Below are 19,110 nucleotides of genomic sequence, written 5' to 3'. Positions count from 1 at the left end.
TGCTTTATGTCATCAGTAATTGCCAATGGGGTTCAATTCCCAAATACTGATGCTGCGGCATTGATGCTGCTGCAAATAAGTTCTTCACTGTACATGTGCATAAGACAATAAACTTAACTTTCACTTCTTAGGGTATAACAAAGGTCTATTTTGTTGAACACAACAGATGACCTTGCTGGCTCATTAGTGTTAAAGATTCTGTGTTTTACAGCCCCCAACCTGCAATCTGAGCCTTTGAAACTGCATGCAGCGGTCAGTGAGATAGTGACAAGGTTAACCTGCTGAGGTTTATAATAACGCCACAGACTGCAGAACTTCTACAAACTAAAATTAATTTACTTCACTTTTACTGTATCTTTCAAGATTTTTTTTAGGTGGTTTCAATTTTAACCTGAGGAAGTTAAAATCTCAGAAAAAGGGCAGGTTCCAGTGACGTCATTGTCGAGAATGGCAGCTTAAGTCACTAGCTCCTCCGAAAAAACGCGTATTAAGCCCCGTTAACCCATCAAATATAGTATTTTTCGAATGTATTTGAACAGATAAGAGGGGCAAGAATGGAGAAAAAGAAAGGAAATTTAAAAAAGTGACACTGGTAGCCGAGAGTGCAGCAAGCAGCTCTCCTACCTGACCGTGTGCTAGCGAGGTGGACGCTGGGCCTCGTTCAGGCGAAGCGGCAAATATGATCGAAATTTTGAAAGAGATAAGGGAGTTCCAGAAAGATATAAAATAGCAGCTATATGATATTAAGTCAGAGCTCGCCAACGTCAGTCAAAAAATAGCGGTGGCAGACTCGAATTGAGAAGGTGGAAGATCACGTTCAAAACGTGGAACGGATACTAAGTAAGATGATAAAAAAATTAAATCAACACGAAGGCAAACTGCTTGAGCTGGAGGGAAGATCACGGCAGAAAAATATCAGAATATGCAACGTTCCCGAAGGAGCGGAGGGCTTGTCTATGACGGAGTTTGTCAGAAAGTTGCTGCGGGACGCGCTGGAGCTTCCCTCAATAATGGAACTAGAAATTGAGAGAGCACATCATGCGCTTGTCCCGAAGCCTACCCGAGATAGAGCAGATAAGCCATGCTCAATAATAATTAAATTCCTTCGATACAGTACCAAGGCGGAGATTCTGCAAAGGGCCTGGGGTAAGAAGAGGGTGTTTTTAGATGGTAAATTAATATATTTCGACCAAGATTACCCCCCCCGTGGTCCTACAGAAACGTAAAGAATACTCTGAAGTAAAGCGAATACTAAAGCAAGAAAGGATTAGATTTCAAACTCCATACCCTGCTAAACTTCAAGTGTTTTATCAAGATGGGATCCAACTGTATCAGACAGTGGAAGAGGCAACTACAGACATGAAGGCCAGAGGGCTGTCCGTCAGCGTGATCAAACCGAGGGAAAGCCAGGCAGAGGAATTATCCCGCTCCGTTTGGGAAATAGTGCGAGAATCGAGAAGGCAGGAGACAGGAGGAGGCTGAGAGAAGTATATCAGGAAGAGACTGGGAGTTTTCCAAAGGCAGCCCTCAACCCATAAGGTTTGGCTAACTTTAAAAATGTTGAGAAGCTAAATGGAAGCAAAAGTAGACGGTGATATACCTATCGCGAGAAATACTTATTATAATGTGGATTTTATATTATTTAGTTGTTATTCTTTATTCACTCACTTACTCCTTTTTCCCCACCAGAATGAGAATATATGTGTGTGCATATATGTGTATGTATGTAATATATATCTGTGTGTGTATGTGTGTGTATATGTATATGTATATACATATTCTCTATTTCCTCTAGCTCAACCCAAGGTCATCTACTAAAGACCCCAGCCTTGGAACCACACCTTTGTTGCCTTTTTTGTTATTATTTGTGTTTCTTCGTTTTTATTAATTCAGGGAGTAAATTAATTAAGTTTTATTCTGCTAATTTCAATGATACATTGACAGATAAATGCAGATGGCTAAGGACGAAGTAAAATTCATTTCTTTTAATGTCAATGGGCTATTAAATCCAATCAAACGTAATATAATTTTATCCAAAATGAAAAAAGAACAAGCCCATGTAGTATATTTACAGGAAACTCATTTAATGAGCATAAAAAACTAAAGAGAATGGGCTTCACTAATTTGTTTTTCTCCTCATATAAATCAGGACATAGGAGAGGAGTTGCTATTCTTATCTCAAGTAAGCTGAATTTCGAAAAAGTATCCGAAATGGGAGATAAAGAGGGCAGATATATTCTGGTAAGGGGAAATATAGACGGAAATTCAGTTACTCTACTGAATATATACGCAACCCCGGGAAGTGATATTGGTTTCTTTCAGAAAATTACTGACATTATGGTAATGGAAACAGAAGGTCTCCTGATATGTGGGGGAGACTTAAATTTACAATTACAACCAAAGTTAGACTCTTCCAATAGAAAAACCTATGAAACAAAATCTTTACATAAGGAAGTTAATACACTTTTTGAGGATGTTGGTTTAATTGATATATGGAGGGACCTTTTCCCCGACAGAAGGGATTACACTCATTATTCTGCTCCCCATTCTGTATATACAAGAATAGACTATTTCATAACATTTGGAAAAGATAAAGACAAAATAAACACCTGTGGAATTGGGACAATAGATGTAAGTGACCATGCACCATTCTATATGTTTATCTTTTGATTTTGACCTACAACCAAAGAATACTAAATAAGGAATAAAACTCAAATAATAACAATAATGGCAACGAATGTGTGATTCCAAGGCTGAGGTCTCTAGTAAATGACCCTGCGTTGAGCTAGAGGAAATGTCTAGCTGTGGGGGATAACCCCTCCTACTTGTGAGTTGAGTATTGCAATCTTCATAAAAGTCAGTGAACAAATCCATTACACAGAAAAGATGTTCCTGTGTACTCCTTTTATATATATATATATATATATATATATATATACACACACAACACACATACACATATATGCACACATATATATATATATTCTCATTCTGGTGGGGAAAAAGGAGTAAGTGAGCGAATAAAGAATAACAACTAAGTAATATAAAATCCACATTATAATAAGTAAAACATTAAAGGAATTACAAAATAGGCTGAAGGAACTAGAGAAAAAACACAAATTGAATTTGGCACAGGATACATTAGAGGAAATTTAAAAAATTAGGAATGAGATAGTTTCCGGTGACATCATCGTTGAGAATGGCAGCTTAAGTCACTAGCTCCTCCGGAAAAACGCGTATTAAGCCCCATTAACTCATCAAATATAATATTTTTTGAAGAATATTTGAACTGAAAAGAGGGGCAAGAATGGGGAGAAGAAATGGAAATAAAAAAAGCGACACTGCGAAGCCTGCGTCTGAAACCTGTCTGATCATTACATATCAGTATGGGTAGAAACTCCTCTAATCGTTTGGCCATGATGGAGGTAAATAACCTATAATCTACATTAAGAACGGATATTGGTCTAAGTGACACGCATTCCATTTTATCCTTGCCTTCTTTCAGTATAGCTGAGATTATCGCTTCCTTATATATAGAGGGACCTTTTCCCTGACAGAAGGGATTACACTCATTATTCTGCTCCACATTCTGTATATACAAGAATAGACTACTTCATAACATTTGGAAAAGATAAAGACAAAATAAACACCTGTGGAATTGGGACAATAGATGTAAGTGACCATGCACCTATATATTTATCTGTTGATTTTGACCTACAACCAAAGAATACTATTTGGAAACTAAATTCAAATCTACTCAATGATCCGTACTTTAAGGAATAAATTAAAAAAGAAATTGGTCTCTACTTAGAATTTAATGATAACGGAGAAGTTTCACCTCCCATTTTATGGGATACTCTGAAGGCGGTCTTAAGAGGGAAAATTATAGCGATATCTTCATATAAGAAAAAAAATAAGGAATAAAACATTAGAGGAATTACAAAATAGGCTGAAGGAACTAGAGAAAAAACAAATTGAATTTGGCAAAGGATATATTAGGGGAAATTAAAAGAATTAGGAATGAAATAAATAATTTGGCTATGCAAGAAATCAGGAAAAATTTAATGTTTCTGAAACAGAGACATTATGAAAGTGGATCGAAATCTATTAAAATACTGGTGTGGAAACTGAAAAAAAAAAGATAGCAGAAAATACAATTCATAGAATTAGGGACCCAAGAACGAAAATGATAAAAAATAAGCTAAGTGAAATTCAAGAAGCTTTTGAAGTGTTTTACAAAATGCTATATTCCAAAGTTCCAGGGGGAAGCATAACCCAAATTGACACCTTCTTGAATTCTCTAGAGTTACCCACTTTAAGCGAAGAACAAAATAGAACGATGACTGCTGACATAACTGAAGTTGAATTAAAAGCTGCAATTAGTAGGCTTAAATTAAGCAAGACACCAGGATCAGATGGGTATATGGCAGAATGGTACAAAGAATTTAAAAATGAGTTAATTCCTGTTTTACTCCCCACACTGAACTGGGCTCTAAAAAAGGCACAAATGCCACCCAGTTGGAAGGAAGCTATACCGAAAGAAGGCAAGGATAAAATGGAATGCGGGTCATTTAGACCAATATCCGTTCTTAATGTATATAGATTATTTACCTCCATCATGTCCAAACGATTAGTGGAGTTTCGACCCATACTGATACGTAACGATCAGACAGGTTTTATATGACAACGCCAGACTCAAGAAAATATACGAAGGACACTTCACATAATGGATCATATACAAAAAAATTAAATCGAAGCAATAGTGATAAACGTGGACGCTGAAAAAGCATTTGATTTGGTTAATTGGAATTTTCTTTACAGAGTTTTACATAGATTTGGTTTCCAAGACACAAGTATTAAAACTATACAGACACTATATGACAATCCTACTGCTAGGATTAAAATCAATGGATATTTATCAAATAGTCTTACCCTAGAAAGGGGCACGAGACAGGGTTGTGCATGGTCACCACTACTCCGCATTATATCTGGAACCATTAGCTCAATACATCAGACAAAATGAAGATATCAGGGGAATTACTATTAAAGGGACAGAGCATAAATTGGCTTGTTATGTGGATGACATTTTGATCTATCTAGGAAAACCAACATACTCTTTACAGAAATTGATGCAATCCTTTGAACAATATGGTCAATTATCAGGATACAAGATCAACATAGATAAAACCCAATTACTTTCATATTACTATAGCCCACCAAGAGAAATTGAAAGTCAATACCTCTGGGCATGGCACACAGAGTCTTTCAAATACTTGGGCATCATTATGCCAAAAGATTTTGCAAAATTATCAGAATGTAATTATCAGCCTTTATATAAAAAATTAAGGAAGATATGGCAAGATGGAGCCTGATTCCTTTTTTCAGTCTCAGTTCAAGGATTGAGTCTATTAAAATGAATATACTGCCCAGACTGTTCTATCTCTTTCAGACCCTACCAATAGAGATTAATCAAAATCAATTCAATGAATGGAACAAGATACTATCAAGGTATATTTGGCAGGGTAAAAAGCCTAGAGTTCGTCTCAAAACTTTGCAATTAGCAAAGGAAAAGGGGGGATGGGGCTTGCCTTCTCTTAGAGATTATTAATTTGCAGCACAGTTGAGAGCTGTGATAGGTTGGTGCAACCCATCATATGACGCTCAATGGAAAAACATTGAGGAGCAGGTACTTCCCATCCCCTTACAAGCAATTTTGGCTGATAACAACCTGCAAAGGTACATAAATACTATTGATAACCCATGGGTGAAACTGATTCTCAAAATATGGAAAACTTCTAAAAAAGAATATAATCTAGAGGGAAATATTGCAATTCTTAAATGGTGTGCATATAACTCGGATTTCACACCAAATAAATTGGATGCTAGATTTAAGGACTGGATAGCTAAAGGAATAACAGTTCTTTGCAACATAATGAAAGAAGGAACACTGTTCAGTTTTGAAATGCTTAAAGAGAAACACTTATTAGAAAAACAAGATATTTATCGATATTTACATATGCGACAATATGTTAATAAGACGCTTAAGAATGTAACCAAGGCAAATACATGCTTGATAGAGCTCTTTAGAAAAGCATATAATTCAGATAATGGTAGTAGAATCATCTCAAACATGTATAAGGGGCTGTCAAATCTTAAAACACATTCCACTTCATACATTAAAATAAAATGGGAGAAGGAAGGACGGATCTGAGGAAGAATGGACAACAATATGGAGATATCAATGGAAGTGTACCAATTCACAAAAATGGAGTGAGTTTGGATGGAAAAACTTGATAAGATATTTTATTACACACTCTCAGAAATCCCATTATGATAGTAACCTCCCTTTTGCTGAAGAAATTGTGGAAATCAAAATGCAAATCATTATCATATTTTTTGGGACTGCCCTGTTATCAAAGACTATTGGAGGGGGATACACAATGCCCTACAAGACATCTTTAAATGTGAAATTCCCTTAGAGAGCAATACCATATATTTTGGATATATACCTCAAGAATGGTTGAAAAGAGATAAATATTTAATGAATATACTGTTGGTGGCTGGTGAAAAGGCTCTTATTAGGAAATGGTTATCACAGGAGAGCCCAACTTTCAATGCATGGATGGAAATTACAATGGGCATTTACAAAATGGAGAAGATTAACAGCAACTGTTAATCATAAGCTGGAACAATTTGATTCCTACTGGGAAAAATGGTTTAACTACATAATGCCTCATAGGCCTGATTTTATTCACACAGATCAATGAATATGTTGTAAAAAAAAATCACTCCCTACTTGTACATAGTTTTTTTCCTTTTGCTTGTTTTTTTCCTCCACTCTTTTCTATAAGTGTATACCTGAGATAAATATTATGTGGAGATTTGTGACATACATGATTATATGATATATATGTACAATGTCTGAAATACATCTTATGGAAATGTTTGTTTGATGATGAACTTCAATAAAAAAAGTAAATTACAAAAAAAATCTCAGAAAAAGGAAATGAAATCATGTATCAATTGAATTGAGATCGTTTATTATTGTCATGTGTACAACATGGGAATGCAACTCTTTAGGGCGCCTGAGATTGGAGTTCACTTCCTACTGATGTCTGGAAGGGGTTCTTACATCTCCAAGTGTACGTAGCTTTCTTTTGGTGCTCAAGTTTCCTCTCAAATTCCAAAGACACAGTTTCGGAAATCAGTTCTGGACATGTTACATCGGTGCCGGAAATGTGACAACATTTGTGGGCAGCCCCCAGCACATCCTCGGACTGTGTTGGTTGTTGACATAAATGACGCATTTCACTGTATATTTCAATGTACATTAGACTACAACATATAAGAGCAGAATTTGGAGAGAGGGGGAATTGAGGGGGAATATAGGAGAATTAGGCCATTTGGTCTATCGATTATGCTCCACCATTTCATCATGGCTGATCCAATATTCCTCTCAGCCCCAATCTCCTGCCTTCTCCCCGTATCCCTTCGTACCCTGACCAGTCAAGAATTTATCACCTTCTGCCTTAAATATACATAAAGACTTGGCCTCCACAGCTCCCTGTGGCAACAAATTCCACAGATTCACCATTCTCTGGCTAAGGAAATTCCTCCTCATCTCCATTCTATTCTGAGGCTGTGTCCATTGGTCTTAGACACTCCCACCATAGGAAACATCCTCTCCCTATCCATTTTCTCAAGGTCTTTTACCATTCAATAGGTTTCAATTAGGTCACCCTCGTTCTTCTAAAATTCAGTGAGTATAGGCCCAAAGCCATCAAATACTTCTCATATGATGAGCTGTTTAATACTGGGATAATTTTCATGAACCTCCTTTGACCCCTCTTCAGTTTCAGCTCATCCTTTCTAAGATAAGGGGCCCAAAACCATAGAACCATAGAACATTACAGCACAGTAACAGGCCTTTTGGCCCTTCTTGGCTGTGCTGAACCATTTTTCTGCCTAGTCCCACTGACCTGCACCTGGGCCATATCCCTCCAAACCCCTCTCATCCATATACATGTCCAAGTTTTTCTTAAATGCCAAAAGTGAGCCCGCATTCACCACTTCATCTGGCAGCTCATTCCACACTCCCACCACTCTCTGCGTGAAGAAGCCCCCCCCCCCAATGTTCCCTTTAAACTTTTCCCCCTTCACCCTTAACCCATGACCTCTGGTTTTTTCTCCCCTGACCTCAGTGGAAAAAGCCTGCTTGCATTCACTCTATCTAGACCCATCATAATTTTATACACCTCTATCAAATCTCCCCTCATTCTTCTACGCTCCAGGGAATAGAGTCCTAACCTATTCAACCTTTCTCTGTGACTCAGTTTCTCAAGTCCCAGCAACATCCTTGTAAACCTTCTCTGCACTCTTTCAACCTTATTAATATCCTTCCTGTAATTAGGTGACCAAAACTGCACACAATACTCCAAATTCAGTCTCACCAATGTCTTATACAACCTCACCATTACATTCCAACTCTTGTACGCAATACTTTGATTTATAAAGGCCAATGTACCAAAAGCTCTCTTTACAACCCTATCTACTTGTGACGCCACTTTTAGGGAATTATGTATCTGTACTCCCAGATCCCTCTGTTCTACTGCACTCCTTAGTGCCCTACCATTTAACTTGTATGTTCTACCTTGGTTTGACCTTCCGAAGTGCAATACCTCACACTTGTCCACATTAAACTCCATCTGCTATTTTTCAGCCCATTCCTCCAACTGGTCCAAATCCCTCTGCAAGCTTTGAAAACCTTCATCATTGTCCACTACACCTCCAATCTTTGTATCATCAGCAAATTTGCTGATCATATTTGCCACATTATCATCCAGATCATTGATATAGATGACAAATAACAATGGACCCAGCACTGATCCCCATGGCACACCACTAGTCATGGGCCTCCACTCAGAGTAGCAATCCTCCACTACCACTCTCTGGCGTCTTCCATTGAGCCATTGTCTAATCCAATTTACTACCTCCCCATGTATACCTAGCGACTGAATCTTCCTAACTGACCTCCCATGCGGGACCTTGTCAAAGGCCTTACTTAAGTCCATGTATACAATATCCACTGCCTTCCCTTCATCCACTTTCCTGGTAATTTCCTCAAAAAACTCTAACAGATTGGTTAAGCATGACCTACCATGCACAAAGCCATGCTGACTTTTTCTAATAAGTCCCTGTCTATCCAAATACTTGTAGATCCTATCTCTTAGTATTCCTTCCAATAATTTACCTACTACCGATGTCAAACTTATCAGCCTATAATTTCCCGGCTAACTTTTTGAGTCTATTTTAAACAACGGAACTACATGAGCTATCCTCCAATCCTCCGGCACCAGACCCATGGATATCAACATTTTAAATATTTCTGCCAGGGCCCCTGCAATTTCAACACTAAGTCTCCTTCAAGGTCCAAGGGAATACCCTGTCAGGTCCTGCGGATTTATCTACTCTGATTTGTCTCAAGACAGCAAGCACCTCCTCCTCTTTAATCTGTATAAGTTCCATGACCTCCCTACTTGTTTGCCTTGTTTCCATAGACTCCATTCCAGTTTCCTTAGTAAATATAGATGCAAAAAACTCATTTAATATCTCTCCCATTTCTTTTGGTTCCATACGTAGCCGACCACTCTGATCTTCAAGAGGACCAATTTTATCCCTTTTGCTCTTAACATACCTGTAGAAGCTCTTAGGATTTCCTTCACCCTGACTGCCAAAGCAACCTGTCTTCTTTTAGCCCTCCTGATTTCTTTAAGTATTTTCTTACTCTTTTTATACTCCTCAAGCATCTTATTTCCTCCCTGTTGCCTATACATGTTATACATCTCCTCCTTCTTCTTTATCAGAGTTCTAATATCCCTCGAGAACCAGGGTTCCTTATTCTTATTCATTTTGCCTTTAACCCTGACAGGAACATACAGACTCAGAACTCTCAAAATTTCTCCTTTGGGGACGTCACGTGATGACGTAGGATCGAGACGCTGGAACCCAGCTCTCCCGTAAAAAATCAATAAATTAATGTTTAAGTGAAGAAAAGTTAGTCAATACTTTCTAAAAGTTACTTATAAACTACTCCGGATTGTTTCAAGTTATGCCTCACAAACAGAAGATGAAGAAAACTCTACCGTGAAGACAACGCAAGTTGGAACAGAATCAAGGCCCACTTCTGCCAAAGAACTGCGGGCTCAGGTACATTTCACCTCCGGCGATACAGAACAGGAAACTGCGGCAACATTGACCATTTCTAAAGAAAAAGACCAACGAGAACTGCGCAAATGTGAAGGAAGGAGCATGCGCAAACGAGAGCAACTAGAACTACAAATCCCAGTTACGACTGAAACCGATAGTGAAAGTGAATCTGAGGAAGAGTCAGATTCTCTGGAAAAATCAGATGAAGATAGAGGTAAAAGTTCTTCTGGAAATATTGAAAAGACTTTGATGCAAATAATGCGTAAATTAGGCGCATTAAAAGTAATCAAAAGAAAAATGACAAATATGGAGATTATATTTGATAAAATGACAAAAAGACAGGAAAAAATGGAAAAGAGAATTATAGATCTGGAAACTACAACGAAGACATGGTTGAAAGAATGAATAAAATGGAAAATGATATTACTGCCTGGACATCAGAAAGAAAACAATTTATGGAAAACATTGATAAGCTTCAAAATTTTAGTAGACGAAACAATATTAAAATTGTTGGACTCAAAGAAGATATAGAAGGAGAAGATCCAATAAATTTTTTTCAAAAATGGATCCCTGAAAAATTGGAAATGGAAGGAGAAACTCTAATTGAGATTGAAAGGGCTCATAGAGCCTTAAGGTCAAGACCTCAAGCTGATCAAAATCCACGATCAATTTTGATAAAATGCTTAAGATACCAAGATAAAGAAAAGATCCTGAAGGCAGCTGCCCAATGTGCCAAAAAGAGAAACGGGCCATTGATGATAGCAGGGAAGGCAGTTCTTTTTTATCCTGATATAAGTTATAACCTTTTGAAGAGAAAGAAGGAATTTAACCCAGCGAAAAAAGTCTTATGGGAAAAGGGTTATAAATTTATAATGCCTCACCCAGCAACACTGATAATTTTTTTGGAGGAGGGAAAAAGAAGATTTTTTACCGATTATCGAGAAGCGGAGGAGTTTGCACAAAAACTTCCATTTATTCGCTAATTACACATAGAGACTTCCAAGCGTAATGGATTAAAGATGAAGATAGAGACAGTGAATGGAAGTGATGGACATTTAAGGATGATACAGGGGAGAAAAGTAAAATTTCAGAAATACTAATTGAGAATAATATTTTTTTTCTTCTTTTATATATATATGTATATACTTTTTTATGTTGCGGGGGGGCTGGGGAGCTTTGGATCGGTTACTGCGGGATTCACGAGTGTAATCATGGCGATCGCCATGACCCATACAACAGAGGGGGGTAATGTTGTGTTCTTTTTTTTTCACAACATTAGTGGGGGGGGGTATTTTGTTTTTTTCTTTATACTCTATTTTTCTTCTATCTTTCTGCCTGGATGATCGGTGAGGACACACATAGCAACATGGAGAATTTTTTAAAGATTTCCCAAGATACCACGAAAGTTGAAAGATTAGGTATTATTATAGATTGGAGTAACATAATTAAAAATAATGACTAATTTACTGAATTTTTTAAGTTTTAATGTTAATGGGCTTAAAAAAGAAAAATAATTTTAACATACATTAAAAAAATGAAAACAGATATAGCTTTTTTTTTACAAGAAACACATTTAACAGACATAGAACATCAGAAATTAAAAAGAGACTGGGTTGGAAATGTTATTGCAGCTTCATTTAATTCAAAGGCGAGAGGAGTTGCAATTTTGGTTAATAAAAATTTACCAATTAAAATACAAAACATATTAATTGATTCGGTGGGGAGATATGTAATTATACATTGTCAAATTTTTTCAGAACTATGGACTCTTATGAATATTTATGCACAAAATGAAAATGATGTAAAATTTATACAAGAGGTCTTTTTGAATTTGGCTAACGCACATGACAAAATATTAATAGGTGGAGATTTTAACTTTTGTCTAGATCCAGTTTTAGATAGATCAACAAAGGCTGTCACAAAATCAAAAGTAGTAAAATTAACTCTATCATTGATGAAAGACTTAAATTTGATTGATATATGGAGAAGAATTAATCCAAAAGAAAGAGATTATTCATTTTATTCAAATAGACATAAAACATATTCAAGGATAGATTTCTTCCTATTATCAATGAATATTCAAGATAGAGTGAAAAATATGGAATATAAAGCGAGAATATTGTCAGATCATTCTCCTTTGATAATGACAATGATAATGATAGATAAAGAGGAATCAATTTATAGATGGAGATTTAATTCAATATTACTAAAACATCAAGATTTTTGTGATTTTATGAAAAAGCAGATTCAGTTCTTTTTAGATACAAATTCACATTCAGTTGATGATAAATTTATATTGTGGGAAGCAATGAAGGCATATTTGAGAGGTCAGATAATAAGTTATACTTCTAAAATTAAGAAGGAATATATGATAGAAATAGATCAATTGGAAAAAGAGATTACAAAATTAGAAAAAGAATCTCAAAGAAATATGACAGAAGAAAAACGAAGACAACTTATTAATAAGTTACAATACACTCCAGACATATCGAACAGAAAAAGCAATTATGAGAACTAAACAGAGATATTATGAACTAGGTGAAAGATCACATAAGGTCCTTGCATGGCAGTTAAAAACAGACCAGACTTCTAAAACAATAAATGCAATTTGAACAAGAGTAAATAAAATTACTTATAAACCTTTAGAAATTAATGAAACTTTTAAGAAATTTTATTCTGAGTTGTATAAATCAGAATCACAAAATGATAATGTCAAGATAGAAAGGTTTTTATCAAAAATAACTCTTCCAAAATTAAATATGGAAGAACAGAAGGGATTAGATATGCCTTTTACATTGAAAGAGGTCGAAGAAGCTCTAGGATCACTTCAAAGTAATAAATCTCCAGAAGAAGATGGTTTTCCACCTGAATTTTATAAAAAGTTTAAAGATTTATTAATTCCTCTTTTTATGGAGTTAATACATCAAGCGGAAAGAACTCATAAACTTCCAGAATCTTTTTCGACAGCTATTTTAATAGTATTGCCAAAAAAAAGATAGAGATCTTTTAAAGCCAGCATCATATAGACCTATTTCTTTATTTAACAATGATTATAAAATAATAGCAAAAATCTTATCTAACAGATTATCTAAATACTTACCAAAATTAGTACATATGGATCAAACAGGATTTATTAAAAATAGACAATCGGCAGATAATGTAACTCGGTTATTTAGTATAATTCATTTGGCACAAAAGAGGGAGGAAATGAGTGTGGCAGTTGCTTTAGATGCAGAAAAAGCATTTGATAGATTGGAATGGGATTTTTTATTTAAGGTATTGGAAAAATATGGATTAGGAGTATCTTTTATAAAATGGATTAAAACCTTAAATACTAATCCCAAAGCTAAAGTAGTGACAAATGGTCAAATTTCAACACCATTTCAGTTAACAAGATCAACTAGGCAAGGTTGTCCATTATCACCTGCTTTATTCGTGTTGACGATAGAACCATTAGCTGAATTAATTAGAATGGACCCAGGTATTAAGGGTTTCAGAGTTAATCAGGAAGAATACAAGATTAACTTATTTGCTGATGATGTTCTGCTTTATTTAACAAACCCATTGCACTCGTTGCGTAAATTATCCTATAGATTAGAAGAATATGGGAAAATATCAGGTTACAAAATAAATTGGGATAAAAGTAAAATTTTACCTCTTACTAAAGGAGATTATAGTCAATGTCGATTAATAACTCAATTTAGATGGCCGGCAAATGGTATAAAATATTTAGGTATAAGAGTTGAAAATGATATAAAGAACTTATATAAATTAAATTACTTATCATTATTGAAAAAAATTCAAGAAGATCTTGATAAATGGATGGTATTACCAATAACATTAGTAGGTAGAGTAAATACCATAAAAATGAATATATTCCCTAGACTACAACACTTATTTCAATCACTACCAATACAACTACCCCAGAAGTTTTTTCAAGAGTTAAACAAATATGTGAGTAAGTTTCTTTGGAAAGGTAAGATGTCAAGAATATCGTTGGAAAAATTGACATGGAAATTTGATCTAGGAGGGTTACAACTTCCAAATTTTAAGAATTATTATAAAGCAAATCAACTTAGATTTATTGCATCTTTTTTTGAGAAAGATAGACCGGCATGGATTAGAATAGAACTAGATAAAATAGAAGAAAATACACCAGAAGATTTTATATATAAATGGGAATCTAAATGGATACGGGAAAAGAAAGAATCTCCTATATTAAAACATTTGATTGACTTATGGAATAAGATAAATGTTGATGATGAGACAAAGAAATCTTTATTAGCAAAGAGATCTTTAATTCAAAATAGACTTATTCCTTTTACAATGGATAATCAACTTTTATATAATTGGTTTCAAAAAGGGATTAGATATATAGGAGATTGTTTTGAAGGAGGTATATTAATGTCATTTGATCAATTAAAGAATAAATATAAAGTATCAAACAACACTCTTTTTTGTTACTTCCAACTAAGGGCTTATTTAAGAGAAAAATTAGGTCAAACAATGTTATTGCCGAAATCTAATGAAATAGAAACTTTAATTCAAAAAGGAAAGATTAAAAAAATTATTTCTTGTATGTATAACTCGATTCAAAAACAGACAATTAAACAAGGAGTCCATAAGTCAAGACAAAAATGGGAAAGTGACGAATATTAAAATTGAAGAAACAAATTGGTCAAGACTATGTCTTGATAGTATGACAAATACAATAAATGTCCAGTTAAGATTAGTGCAATATAATTTTTTTTACATCAATTATATATTACACCACAAAAAATAAATAAATTAAACCCAAATTTATCCGATCAGTGTTTCCGATGTAACCAAGAAATTGGTACCTTTTTACATTCTACTTGGTCTTGTTCTAAAATTCAACCTTTTTGGACAAATTTAAGAGTTTTATTGGAACAAATTATTGGAACACAACTTCCACATAATCCAATATTATTTTTATTAGGCGATATTGAAGGGATAAAACCGAAACCCAAGTTGAATAAATATCAGAAAGAATTTATAAAAATTGCACTGGCAGTAGCCAAAAAGGCTATTGCAGTTACTTAGAAATCGGATACATATTTAAGTATAGATCGTTGGAAGAAGGAAATTTATAGCTGTATTCCATTTGAAAAAATTACTTATAATTTAAGAGATAAATATGAAACATTTTTGAAAATTTGGCGCCCTTATTTACAAAAGACAGGATTAAACATATAGGTGCTCCGAAGATGAAATAATTGGTTATTTGGGGAAAGAAATATATATACTAAAGTTATTACGAACTCCATGGAGCATGTGGGGATCTTCCAATATCCAGGCATTCTTTCTTTCTTTTTCTTTCTTTCTTTCTTTTTTCTATAGGGGCGTTAGGGGGGAGGAGTTAAGGGGAGGGGGGGAAGGGTATATATATATTTTTTCATATATTTTCTTTTATTTCTGTAATTATTTGAAAACTCAATAAAAAAAGTTTATTAAAAAAAAATTTCTCCTTTGAAGGCCTCCCACTTACCAATCACATCCTTGCCAGAGAACAATCTGTCCCAATCTACACTTTTTAGATCCTTTCTCATTTCTTCAAATTTGGCCTTTCTCCAGTTTAATACTTCAACCCGAGAACCAGATCTATCTTTATCCATGATCAAGTTGAAACTAATGACATTATGATCACTGGAACCAAAGAGTTCCCATACACACACTTCCGTCACCTGCCCTAACTCATTTCCTAACAGGAGATCTAATATTGCATCGTCCCTAGTTGGTAAATCTATATATTGATTTAGAAAACTTTCCTGAACACATTTCACAAACTCTAACCCATCTAGACCTTTAACAGTATGGGAGTCCCAATCAATGTGTGGAAAATTAAAATCCCCTACAATCACAACTTTCTGTCTCCTGCTGTTGTCTGTTATCTTTCTGCAGATTTGCTCCTCCAATTCTCGCTGACTATTGGGTGGTCTATAATACAACCCTATTAATGTGGTCATACCTTTCCTGTTTCTCAGCTCCACCCATATGGCCTCAGTAGTCAAGCCCTCTAATCTGTCCTGCCGAAGCACTGTAATATTTTCCCTGATTAGCAAAGCCACCCCACCACCCTTCATCCCTCTGCCTCTATCACGTCTGAAACATCGGAACCCTGGAACATTGAGCTGCCAGTTCTGCCCCTCCTGTAGCCAAGTTTCAGTAATGGCTATGATGTCCATGTGTCAATCCAGGCCCTCAACTCGTCTGCCTTTCCCACAATACTCCTCGCATTGAAATATACACACCTCAGAAGATTATTACCACCGCACACAACCTTACTATTTGTGACTTTGCATGAACTACTAACATCATTTATTTTTACCCCCGTTCCACTACCTCTGGTTCTCTGGTTCCCATTCCCCTGCAAATCTAGTTTAAACCGGAGATTACTACCCTCAAGGTCCTGTTTTTCAACTTCCTACCAGGCTCTCTGTACTCACTCTTCAGGACCTCCTGACTCTTTCTACATATGTCATTGGTACCGATGTGTACCACGACATCTGGCTGATCACCCTCCCACTTCAGAATGCTGTGCACGCGATCAGAGACATCCCTGACCCTGGCACCCAGGAGACAAAAACCCATCTGGGAGTCTTTGTCACGACCACAGAATCTCCTGTCTGTACCCCTGACTATGACTATACCCCTATCACTACCGCTCTCCTCTTCTTCCTCCCTTCCTTCTGCACTGCAGAACCAGACTCAATGCCAGAGATCCGGCTGCCGCAGCTTGTCCCAGGTAAGCCATTCCCCCCCTCCCCCCCAACAGTATCCAAATTGGTATACCTGCTTTGGAGGTGAATGGCCACAGGGGAACTCTGCACTACCTGCCCTTTCCCCTTCCCTCACCTGACAGTAACCCAATTACCTGTGCCCTGTTCCTTAGGTGTAACTACCTCCTGGAAGCTACTATCTATAAAATCCCCTACATCCAGCTCCTGCTCCAGTTCCCTAACGCGGTCTGTTAGGAGCTGCAGCTGGATGCACTTCTTGCAGGTATCATTGTCAGGAACGTCCTGACTTCCCACATCCTGCAAGAGGAGCATTCCAACATCCTGCCTGGCATATTCTCCAGTCTGAACAAAAAAAAAAGAAAAACTGAAACTTACCAGAACCTACCCTCGCCTGTGCTTGTTTCTTGCCGAGGCCTGATTGAGCCAAAGCTGTCCCACTCCAACGATGGCCGCTGTATAGGGCTGTCTTCCTTTTAAACCTTGGTGCGCTACGTCACACGCCTGCGCAGCCTAGCCTCTTTCCCCCGATCAGTTAAAGAAAGAAAAAACGACCTTCCCTCCACAATGCTTCAGTCTTCCACTCTCAGCCTCTTGCTTCGATTGAAAACTACTCACAATACTCCAAGTGAGGCCTCACCAGTGCTTTATAAAGTCTCAACATTACCTCCTTGCTTTTATATTCTAGTTACCTTGAAATGAATTTGCCTTCCTCAACACAGACTCAATCTGCAAATGAACCATTTGGGAATCCTGCACAAGGGATCCCAAATCCCCTTGTTCCTAGATTTTTGTATTTTTTTCTCCATTTAGAAAATAGTCAACGTTAATTTCTTCTGCATGACCATATTCTTCTTGACACTGTATTCCTTCTGCCACTTCTTTGCCCATTCTCCTAATCTGTCTAAGTCCTTCTGTAGCTTCTCTACGTCCTCAAAACTCCCTGCCCCTCTACCTATCTTCGTATTGGCTGCAAACTTTACAACAAAGCCATCAACTCCATAACCCAAATCATTGACATATAACATAAAAAGAATCAATCCAACACAGACTCCTGTGGAACACCACAAGTCACCAGCAGCCAACCAGTAAAGACTAGCTTTATTCCCACTCTTTGCTCCTGCCAATCATCCAATGCTTTATCCATAATAGATCTTTCCCTTAATACCATGGGCTCATAGCTTGTTAAGCAGGCTGATGTGTGGCTCCTTGTCAAAGGCCTTCTGAAAATCGCAGTATGAAAAATCAACCAATTCTCCTTTGTCTATGCTACTTGTTATTTCTTCAAAGAATTCCAACAGATTTGTCAGGCAAGATTTTCCCTTACATCAGACCATAAGACAGGAGCAGAATTAGGCCAATCAGTCTATCGAGTCTGCTACGCCATTCCATCATGGCTGATACACTCAAACCCATACATCTGCCTTCCTGATCAATCAGGAAATTTTTGCTTTAAAGATACCCGCAGTCTTGGCTTCCACCGGTAAATTAACCTTGTGGGAGTCTTGCATGAGGATTCTTAAATCCATTTGCACTCCTGATGCTTGAATTTTCTCCCCATTTAGATAATATTCTGGGCCAACCGATGCAGATTGGGGGCCCACTTCATCAAGCACCTCTGTTCTGTCCGCGACAACAGACAGTTTCTCCCGGTTGCCATCCACTTCTTCAACTCTGCTTCAAATTCCCATTTGGATATGTCCATACATGGCCTCCTCTACTGCCATGATGAGGCCAAACTCAGGTTGGAAGAACAACACCTTATATACCGTCTGGGTAGTCTCCAGCCCCTTGGCATGAACACTGAATTCTCCAACTTCTGGTAATTCCCTCTCTCTCCCTTCCCCCATCCCAGTTTCCCTCTGCCTCCTCTTCCAGCTACCTATCACCTCCCTCATGGTTCCACCTCCTTCTACTACCCATAGTGCTTTCCCCTTACATTCCTTCTTCACGTTTTCTGCTTATCCCTCCCCCACCCCTTGGTCTTTCCTCTTACCGGTTTTTCACCTGGCACCTACCAGCCTTCTCCTTCCCACCACCTTCTTTATAGGGCCCCGCCTCCTCCCTCTTCAGTCCTGACGAAGGGTCTCAGCCCGAATTGTTGACTGTTCATTTCCACGGATGCTGCCCGATCTGCTGAGTTCCT

General features: G+C 37.0%; 1 protein-coding gene across 2 annotated transcripts in view; it reads right to left on the bottom strand.

Moving 5' to 3' along the window:
• Window positions 1–19,110, bottom strand: part of gstt2 (glutathione S-transferase theta 2) — a 51,249-nt gene that overhangs the window by 18,058 nt on the left and 14,081 nt on the right. The gene's annotated exons all lie outside the window — the stretch shown is intronic.

The sequence above is a fragment of the Hemitrygon akajei genome, chromosome 14 (genome assembly GCF_048418815.1).
Source record: "Hemitrygon akajei chromosome 14, sHemAka1.3, whole genome shotgun sequence".
Classification (NCBI taxonomy): Eukaryota; Metazoa; Chordata; class Chondrichthyes; order Myliobatiformes; family Dasyatidae; genus Hemitrygon; species Hemitrygon akajei.
The sequence above is the reverse complement of the archived record's forward strand: the minus strand, read 5'-3'. Positions and strand labels throughout refer to the sequence as shown.